Source organism: Panthera onca, chromosome B2 (assembly GCF_046562875.1).
Source record: "Panthera onca isolate mPanOnc1 chromosome B2, mPanOnc1 haplotype 2, whole genome shotgun sequence".
NCBI classification, from domain to species: Eukaryota; Metazoa; Chordata; class Mammalia; order Carnivora; family Felidae; genus Panthera; species Panthera onca.
Window position 1 is genome coordinate 125,804,165 of NC_138343.1, and position 11,654 is coordinate 125,815,818.

The following is an 11,654-nucleotide window of genomic DNA, read 5'->3' on the forward strand; positions in this document are numbered from 1 at the left end:
GGTATGAACATTCATGTGTATTATTTTTTTTTTTGCCTGTCTCATAATTTTTTGTTGAAAGATGGATATTTTGAACATTGCAGTGTGGTAACTCTAGAAATCAGATTCTTCTCCTTCCCCATAGTTTGTTGTTACAATTTGTTTTGGTGGGTTGTCTAGTTCTTTTTCTAAACTAATTTTGTTAATATACATTCTTTGTCTTATTGGCCACTGACTTTTCTGTTTCTTCAGCTTTGTAGTCAGCTAAAGATTTGACAGAGATGTTGTTAAGTACTTAAAACCAAAAAAGAAAGGAGAAAAAAAAACAACCACCTCTCCTTGACTTTTCAGATGGACTCTGCATTCAGGCACTCCAAGATTTGCCAGGTAGTTTTTGTTTGTTATTTGTTTTGTTTTTTGTTTTGTTTTGTTTTTGAGACAGGAGAGGGAAAGTGTGAGCAGTGGAGGGGCCAAGACAGAGAGGGAGAGAGAGAGAATACCAAGCAGGCTTTGTGCTGTCAGCACAGAGCCCCATGTGGGGTTCAAGCTCACAAACTGGGCTCCAACTCACAAACCGTGAGTTCGTGACCTGAGCCAAAATCAAGAGTCAGATGCTTAACTGACTGAGCCACCCAGGCACCCCACTTGCCAGGTAATTTATAAGAGTGCTGTGGTCTTCACTTCCTGACTTCCTGCCACACAGAGCCTGAAGTTCAGCCAGAGGTGAAAACTTAGGTTCTTCTCAGGTGTTTTCTGAGCATGCATTCAGACTTAGCCATTTTCATGACCATCTATATACTTGAGACTATGTGGGAAGTTTTCAAAGCCTTTCCTCCCTATGTTTCTCCTTCCCCAGGCTCTTTATTCCCAAGCTTCTTGGTCTCTTGTTTGTCTCAAATATTCTAATTCGGTCCAAGTGGCCATGGCTAATACATTTACCTTTACATGTTTTCAGCAAACACTGCTGGGGATGCTGTCACATTCCTGTGACAGCTCTGAGGTAGATGAAACACATCAAGCCCTTGAGATGATCCTTCAGACATCCAATAGACAGGCCAAAACACACAGCCACAATTCTTTAAGAACAAGGTGCATATTGATCCCTCTGTTACCAATAACCTGCACCAGCAACACAGGTTGCCATCTCAAGGCTGCTGCTGCTAAAATGAGTCGTGCAGATGGCAACCACATGAGTTAAAGTGCCCCAGAGCTCTTTTACCAAAATCCAACAGTGTTTTTCTTCATTAAATATTCCCCTGATTGTTGTGTTTTGATTCCAGAATTCAAAAAAAAAAGTTAATTCTGACAGTTTTTGCCAGCTCATATCTTGCTTTTGTAATGAGACAAAGTTTTGAAATTGCTACTCTAATGTTCTGATGTCACTCTAGCTTACTTTTTGATATTGATTTTAAGTTATAGACAGAATGGACACTTATTGTGGTCTAGACTTCTATTTCATACTATGTTTCATGATATTCCACTGTAAAGCCTAAAATTTTACATATAGTAAATACTGAAAAATAATATTGAATGAATGCATGAATGAATTAATAAATCAATCAGTACACCCATAGAAAGATTTATATTACCTACCTTAGTGACTTATTCTGTAGTATAAAAATCCCAAATACAGGATAATTTTTCTTATACTCTAAAATTTGTTATGGTAGCACTAATTTTCCTTTGCTCAACTGTTAGTGAAGATAGAGAAAATATGCTCCGTCATTATATTTTTCATAGTATGAAAAATATCTTCCTTGGTGTACACTGAGTAGTTCTTTAATTTTATTTTCCCATAATCTTATCAACTCTAAAATAAACAATCTTTCAGCCCTTCCTCAGTGGTTTTATTTTCTGCCTAAATTATCCAGATAAGGGCTGGAAAATAAAGACCTATCTCATTTGGCCAAGTTAACAGTCTTCAATTCACTTGGGAGTTGAGCAATCACGTTGCAATGAACTTTACTGTAGAATTTTTTAATTGAGTGTGATAATATAAAATAGTAACAGGAATATTACCCTCGGGAATGATGTTTCTTCAGTAGTACTAGTGACTGGCCATAGATGTTTAATGGTTGATGCATTTGGGTTAGGGTTATCCCTAGCACTGGGAAAAGCAAATCCAGAGTTGAGAATGATAAACTTAAAATGATACATTCTGAAAGACCATTTCTCTATTTTTCTACCCAATTAGCCAATAACTGTAGAGATAGTGTATTTAAAATACTAAAAGTCGTGTTATTGAATGCCCTACATTTATTTTCATGAAAATATTTCGAGTGCTTTTTATGTACTGGCAAATTCCTAGATGCTTTCTAGTAATTGGTTACTAGCAAATAAATGCTAACACTTTCAGTTAGATCAAGTGTCCCCATTTTAGTCAAGGAAATTAAGAACTTCTAAGGGACTTTTACAAAGTAAGTTGGCCATAGGCATGCACTACTCTAATCACCATTTAAGAGACATCCTGCCTCAAGTGACCATCTCTGATTGCAGCAAGGTGAGGTTATGTTCTCCTTAGGCAGCTTTAACCAATGCCCAAGCATAATAGAGCGGGATGTTGTTATTTCGGTTGAAGGCAGGATTCCTCTACTGACAGCCTTTAGACCCCTTTGAGCTTCAGACTTTCTCACACCTATACCATAGCCTGAGTCTCTCTCTTCCTAATTGTTCCCCCTTTCTTCCACAGGTGTCAGACCAACACCACAGTCGGAGAGCTTTGCCCACTTCTGCTTTCTCTTCTGTTAGCTTTCACACACATTACCTAAAATAAATCTTTCGTACTGCAAATTCTGTTTTGGCATTTTCTTTCCAAAGAATCCAAACTGGCACAAGGAGGAAGAATGATTTATGGGAAGAGAGCAAGAGTTATTTATTTACTTGGGGTGATTGATTTGGTAGAGGTTGTTATGGTGTACCTGGATTTTTCATTCTATTTCTCTTACTTAGCAATTTGGTATTTTTTTGGTAACAATATTGTTTTGGTAAAATGAGGGCAATCATATCTATCTTGCAGAATTGCTGTACATCTTCTTTATGGTTTTATTTGAGTAGAGTTGACACACAGTGCTACATTAGTTTCAGGTGTACAACTTAGTAACTTGACAAGTTTACACATTATGCTGTGTTCACCACCACCACGAGTGTAGCTATCATCTGTCCTATTGCATTGCTATTACAATATAATTGACTGTGTTCCTTATGCTATGCCTTTTATTCCCATGACTTGTGCATTCCCTAACTGGAAACCTGTATCTCCCACTCTCCTTCACCCAATTTGCCCAACCTACCACCCTGCCCTTTGGCAACCATCAGTTTATTCACTGTATTTATAGGTCTGATTCTGCTTTTTTGTTTGTTTATTATTTTTATTTTTTATTATTATTTTTTTTAGATTCCACTTATGGGACCTGTTGTAATCTCTTGAATGATGTAGTAAAACTTGGCTCGAAGTAGGTTCTCAAAAATGGTAGCTATTGGTCGTAATATTGTTAATAAGGAAAACTAATCGTATGATATAGCAGATATTATGAAATAGGTGTAACTAATAATATATCTCGTATGAGGTATGAAGTATGAATATATCTCGTATGAATATATCTCGTATGAATATATTCATGATGTATGAATATATCTTGTATGAATATATCTCGTATGAGTATATCTCGTATGAAGTATTGGCTCTGGTATGAAAAGTCAAACACATTCCCCCACTGTGACCTTTCCATGTTCCATGCCTCTTTCTGGCATCATTGCAATTGATGATACAGGTTTTTGATTTCTTAACATTTAGTAGCTTTTTCAAATAAGACATCAAGTTGGTATTGTCACTAAATATTTGAATTGATGATATACCACCATGGTATATATAGAGTTATCTGCATAGTAATTGATACTACCTGCCAACAATGAGTATGTGGCTCTACGTGTCTGTAAATGGCACCCATACACATTCTCTACTCAGTTACTTTTTAAAGGGATCAGTCAGAGGTCACATGATTTAAGAGTAAAATATTTAGACCTAAAGTGAGAAAATCTTCTGTCACGTTTGAGCATCTCACCAAATATGACTGGGGGCGATCATTAACTGACACATAATTTTAGCTTCCTTATTTCAACAATGAAGGAATCAGGGCAATTTATTTCTAAAGTGCCATTAAGTTATGAAATCTAAAAACTCACCATAATCAGTTCTCAAGAATTTACACTTTAAGTTTACAAGTTATACCATAATATTCCTAGGTTTTCATTACTCTATGATTGGTTTTATAATGTATACTGAGGATGGATTTTTAAGAAAAAAGGAAAGGAGTTAAATGGATGACAATTTGCTAAGAGTCTAATAAATTAGGGGAGAAAATTAATCATTAAATTTTGCAATTTGATCTTATTTATTTATAAAAGATTACTACAACAATAATAAATATTAGAATTAATAGAATTTTAATAACATTCACTAGAAAATATGAATGTTAAAATACCTTTTCCACAGCCCCTTTCCTGAAAGAAAAAAATAGGAAGACCATGCATAAATTTACCATGCTAAAGATGTTGAAACAATGAGAGATACAACAGTAAGGATGATGTTTCCATCTTGCCTCTAAGGTAGAAACTATGCTAGAGTTTCTAGACTAGGAAGTTTGCATTACCATAAAGAGCATGTTTAAGGTTCATGTATGATAATGTCATCCAAAACAATATAGGTTCAGGCTCTTATCCAAACTGAAGGAATCACATTTGGCTTCTGGATCAATGTCATGTTTGACATTAAAAGACCAGAGTTAACATCGATAGATAAGAGTAGGTCACTGGTAATTAAGGATGGAAATGCCACCCCTCTACAAGAATTGAAACTTCACTTCAAATTATTTGAATTCAATTAGAAAAGCCAGAGGGGGTAGATATAAAAACCCTTGCTTAAAGACAATTTTAAATGGTATAGTTCAATTCAATATGGTGGCTAGTCATTCAGTGTCTACTGTGAACCAGCAGCACTATACCAAGCTCTGCAGACCCAAAGATGAATAAAATATGCCCCCCCTCAAGGAAGAATGATTTATTAGAAGACATGAAGCTTAGCTCAGGAATACTGAAGGGCAAGTGATGTAAGTTGCTGTTTCTTATGGCATAAATAGGACAAATTAAGAGTGTTCAGTTTGAGCAAAAGTGATCAATGCCCGGAGAGAAAGGTAGACAGAAATAATGACATATCAATAATAGCATATTAGACAAACACAACTGCATCTGCTCATTTAAGGGTTTATTCTGTGTGACAGTGATGGTTTTGCATCTTGGTTGGCACTTAAAAATTTCACAGCACCAAACGGAGTCATCTTAGGATGAAAGAAGCAATAATATAATAAACACAGATTTCCCCCCACTCAATGTCTCTTTCTGTTTCTTAATCTCTTCTCTCTCTCTCTCTCTCTCTCTCTCTCTCCCTCAATCATACACATACACATCATCACACACACATACACACACACACACACACACACACACACACACACAGTCACACCGCCTAAGTGGCACTGATACTTGATGACTTATCACTGTGGTGGTAAAAATCAATGGAGAGCTATATTTGGAGGATCACTATTTCCAATGAGAATGCTGGTTAAATTGGATGCTTTTCTGGCCAGTACTTTTAGCATATCTGGCGTACTCTGCACTGGAATAAAATGAGAATAAAGAATAGCCAACACTATTTGATGCTCAAATTGTAAATTTGACTTACACACCATGGAATATATTTTGGATAATAAGATAATAAACCTCTCTATCCTCCATAAATCCCATTGGCTTAAAGACAGTTAATAGAATGACAGGACTATGACACTGTTGAATACCATTTCAATGCTACTGTCCCTTAGCACCTGTAAACAAGGAAGTGATGTTTAAGACATGTGAAAAGTCTTTAGGTAGACGCCAAGGGTGCCGAGATCCGGTGTGTCATGTTTTCATGTCTGTGAGTTACCAGCAGCTGATCTTTCCAGGTTGTGTCATTGGTTTCCTGGGAAGGGAAGGATATGGCTTTGTAATAATAGTAACCACTGATAGTCACGGAGTGCTCACTATATGCCAGCCCCTGGGTTGGGTGCTTTGCTTTGCCTTATCTCATTTTGTTCTCATAACAGCACAGTGAAGTAAATACTGTTATTATTCCCAGTTTACACACGAGGCAGCTGAGACCGTCAACCCATTTTCAGGTTATTCTGATTCCATAACATGCCTCTCTGGTTTTATAGCTCTCAGTTGCAATACAGGTAGGGTGCTACACTTATGTACACAATGAATTCATATACAATTACTTCACTTATTTGAAAATACTGCTTATTTCAAGGTTCACACATGTGTCTGCTTTGTGGCTTTACTCGGGGGCTGTCTTACGGGAAGGATGTGTTTTCCAAGCACAATTGACCTTTTTGTTCTGCGCCAATCATCCCCTCCAACTTATGGGTAATTTGCTGCCAATAAGTCTACATACTTTTAAATTTCTTAATGCCTGTTATAAAATATCATCTGTGGATGTGACTCAATACTTTCTGCTTTAGTATGGCACAATTACACATGGGTTCCTTGACAATTATACCATTTAAATATAGTTCCCTATTTTTCCAATGCTTTGTGGACAGCTTTTCCAAAGGTAACATTTAAAAACACAGATCAACTCAAATGAAAAAAAAATTTGAAAGGCAAATAACAATGATGCTGCTAAATGCCGTTTCCCTATTATTTTGTGTTACTGTACTAAATCCCACCTGCAAAGACTGGGAATCAATTATTTAATGCAGAACGTTTAAATCTAGTATTAAAATCTGGATGAGGATAAAAAGAAATTCTGAATATGTTTCCCACATAGATCTCAGTACCATTACAATACGCTGGATGCTTTCCAATCCAGCCATTAGACTGTGAGTCTTTTTATGTGTCTGTGTACAGATCTCTATGGGTACCTAAAAAATATTTTCTTGCTAGCAATCTGTGACTGCTGTTTACCCACAACTTTGTAGCATGTATGATCTTGAACAAATAATTTAAGTTGTCTCTATCCCAGTTTTCTTTATCTTTAAAGTAAGACGCTGGGCCAGATGACCCATGAGATTCATGCCAGAACTAAAACATATTGATTCTGTAGCCAAGGATGATGGTTTACTGGAACTACTATGCAGTTGAAACCAACTGCTATCAAATTGAAAGTATTTGTTTATTTTCCATTTTCTGTAAAAATACTTTCACAATATTAGAAAAATCATTATCCTCTCTATTAATAGGAAATACTAAATTCCCACTGAATTCTTAGCCTGTTTTTTTTGTTTTTTGTTTTTTGTTTTTTTGTACTTCGAAATTTTGAGCACAAAGCTTTAGGCAGAGATTTGTGGCTGATTGGTTGTGATTATGAGATACAATTCAAGAGAATGAGAAGCCAACACATTGAGGCAGCAGAGCAGAGAAGTAGAGTGTTTGATGGCAACACTGAACAAAGAAAGCAAGACAAGCAACTTCCTTCTTCTGGACATTCTGTTCTGTTGGAAAAACAGATCTCTATTTGTGGACAAATCGTTGCTTAGGTTTTCTATTATTTGAAGCTGAATGCGGTTCTAAGTAATCGAAACTTAGAGTTACTTACCCACACTTTAGGACCAGATGGAGTTTAAAAACTGTGAAATCTAATTGCTAATCAGCACCAAGATATGGTGTTATTATTTCTACCTTTTAATATTTTCTGGTGATTGAGATGTTTTACAACATGCTTCACTTTCATGCACTGATTTTTATTACTTTTATTTTCTCATAGTGATAGTAATTATGACAAATTTCTGCATTTAGAATTTAATGGTAATCCTTTTCCATTGACAGGCCTTCTATGATATTTGGTACTTTCAATTCCTTCCAGTGTTTTCTTTTTTTGGGGGGGGGTACAGATTATGATAAATAGTAATCCAAAATTAGTAATTTGATGTGAGCATTTCTTTCCAAGAGTAAAATGTTTCAAGAATATTCAACTCCTGGATTATCAAATCAAGGTGTTGAAAGTGCTTCAAACAAAACAGAAGCATAGTGTACTGACTTCCAAGTCCCTGTTGAATCCTGGAGGATAAAAATGAGTCTATTTTTATATAAGGATAAAAACATTTGATCTGATTCCCATCTTGTCTTTTGAGAATAATATATTCATCATCTGGGATACTTTTGAGATACCAGGTGCAGTGCTTAGCATTTAAAACTAAACCAGTGACTAATTTACTTGGTCAAATTCTAGAATGGGGTTATATACATCTTTAGCTATCACAATGTTTTCATAGAAAAAATTTAAAACACCTTATTTTAGAAATAAGTATTTTACAATTTACACAGACATTTGAAACCATCTTAAGAACATAAAAGGCCCGTTGAAATGGATTCTAGGCCAACCTCATCCAACCTTCTTAACCCTTCTATTATATAGGTATGTCCAGCTTACCTGCATGTATTGGTTAAACATCTGGTGATAGAAAATCCCCTCCTCATTAGGTCTACTCATTCTATTTTCTTGCATAAGTTCAACTCATGCAAAGTGCTTACTGTTGATTTGATATATGTCTCCTAGTTATGTTCATTGGTGCTATTATTCAATCCATATTTCAACATTTTGTTTACCAAGTGTCTTGAATCTGTCAAATGCTTTATTGAGACAAAAAAATATATTACATAAATATTGCATTTCAACAATACAAGAGTCTCATCTCTTTTCAAAGTGTTTGAATATGGTTAGTCTGCCATTACTTGAGTCAAATAAACACAGGCTGTCTTCTGGTGATGGTTATTAATTTTTTTCTATACTCATAAATCATCTCTTTAAGTTCTCTGCCTGGTTTCTTGCTGGAGATCAATGTCCAACAAGAACACGTCAAGTTTATAGAATACTCTGGAACATATCACATAGTTATCAAGTCTATAAGTTCTATAAAAACCTGTTGGATATATGAAAAAATAAAAAGAAGAGTCTCTATTGTTTACAAAGTGCATGATTTATAGCTTTCAAAACAGCTTGCAGTAAGGATTTACCAATTTTGTCAAATTTATTAAAAGGAAGACACATCTTAGGTTATCTGAACAATATTTCAGAATTTGTAAAAAAATGCTTTATATTTAAATATATATAAAATAGCTTACATGCTTTAGATAATATTAACATCAACTCCATGTAATTGATTTTCACAGAATACTTTTATTGATTTTTGCCCATCTAGTGTGTCCATAGACAATAGTTGCAACTGACGAGAGAATATGATTCCAACGTGACTGTTAGCTGATGTTTTCATTTACAGGAAAGAGCAAGATGGAAATGAAACAAATATGCGTGTCAGAACTTCACCCATTCATTAATGGTATGAGAGACACCTTTACTGATTTGGATACTAATCTTTGAATACTGAAAGTGTATCTCCTCAATTTTTTTGTGCTGGTCACAATACAATGTCAATAGTCAGCAAAGATTTTAAGTTTACTCAGTTCTCATTAATATTTTTCTCCATTATTTTCTTAAGCCTAGAGCAAAAATGATGAACAAAGTCCTGATTGGAAGCATTTACAGTTTTTATGCAGTTAATTGCCCGACCATGAGCAGTATCATCTGAACACGGAATTGGGAAGAGATTTCCAGTAGCTCACCATTCTATTGTATTTTTACTATGCTGAGACATAATCTCAAGAGCAAAAGATAAGCAGGAAGTGATGAGCTTTGAGTAATTATTATCTTTGCCTTCAGCTTTAAGAAAATTTATTTAATTGTAAGTTAATAAAATTTAGTTTTTAATAATGGCTGTGTTTACCAATAACCTTGCAATATTCCTGAAAATTTATCAATGGGTTCTTGCAATCTACAAGTCAATCACACACATTGCAAGATGGGTTTAATAAGAGCATTGTAGCTAGATATTCTTAAATCTTTGTCTATTCTCAAGAATGAACAGGAGATACTGGGCAACAGTGTAGTGTCTTGTTAGGGATGTGAACTCTAAACCTAGACTATGACCTGCTTCTTCCACTTAGCAGCTGGGTTTCCATGAGCATGTTTCTTAGTCTCTTAGTGTTTCAGTCTTCTCAGCTATAAAATGAATATAATAATAACAATTTAGTAATAATAACAACAATTCCCATCTTATGTATAGAATGAGGTGACTTATGTAAAATCCTTAAGGCAAGATCTAGAACACACTGAATGTTCAATGCACATTAACTATTTTACAATTGGATTTTAAGACAGAATATAATACGATCAGGTTTGCATGTTAAAAGATCACTCTATTGTAAGGAGTATTAAACTATGTGGGGTCGCCTGGGTGGTGCAGTCGGTTGAGTGTCTGACTCTTGATTTCATCTCAGGTCATGATCCCAGGGTGATAGGATTGAGCCCCGAGTTGCACTCTGTGCTGAACATGGAGCCTGCTTGAGATTCTCTGTCTCTGTCTCTGTCTCTGTCTCTGTCTCTCTCTCTCTCTCTTTCTCTCTCTTCCTTTTCCCCTCGCACCAGCATGCACTCTCCCTCTCCCTTTCTCTCTAAAATAAAAGAAACCCCCTAAACCAAAAAAACCCACTGCGTGAAAATGTCAGTTAAACACCTGTTGTGTCTCTCTAGGGAGGCACAGAGTGATGGTTCTTGGAATCAGTTTGTTGGAAGAAAGACAGACACAACTGGACAGATTTTGAGAGACATTTAAAAGACAAATGTCCGAGATAACTCCAGTTATCTCCAGTTTTTGAATTAAGTATTGGAGGATTTCCTCTTCACTGAGGAAAAGAATGTTGGAAGGTAATCCATTTTGTAAATTAATTAATTTATTTACTTTTGAGACAGAGAGCGAGTGAGTGGGGGAGGGGCAAAGAGACAGGGAGAGAGAATCTTAAGCAGCCTCCATGCTCATTGCAGAGCCTGACACAGGGCTCAAACTCAGGACTGTGAGGTCATGGGCTGAGCTGCAATCAAGTGTCAGATGCTTAACCAAATGAGCCACCCAGGTGCCCCAGAAGGGAATCGGCTTTAGGTCAGGAGGGAGATCCATAGTTTGGTTTAAGTTTGAGATACAATTAAGAATTTTAGGAGACGTGAAGTAGGCTGGTGGGGATACGTAGACGGAATCTGGAGATGTCTGGGCTGTAGATACACATTTTGGAGTTAATGGTGTAAAGGTGGGGTCAAAACATCACGAGTGGACGATATCCTTCAGCAGGCCAGAATACATGCAGAGACATGAGACATCTTGTCTGAGGAACGTCTATGTTCAAAAGTTACGAGGAAGAAGTGTCAAAGAAAAACAGTCATTCAAGGCAGAATTTATTATTCCCATTTTATTGATATAAAAACTGAGATTCACGTCTACGTTTCTTTGTAAGTTGCATGTCATATAGTCCATAAGCAAAGCAGCTGACATTCAACTCAATTTCCTCCTGCTCAAAGGCTTTGAGTCCATATGCCACACCTTAGTGAGTCTCTTACTATTAACTGCAACCTTTTGATGAATGAGGTGTGTTTAGTTAGCACTCAGCATTTGGTGGATTCTTCCTGCATTCCCTTTCTGCACTGAAAGGTCCATCAGTGTGTATAATACAACAGTATTTCTTATTATGCAATGCAAAAGAGAGATATAAGGAGGAGAGACAGAGAGGAAGAAGAGAGACAGGGAGAGAGAGAC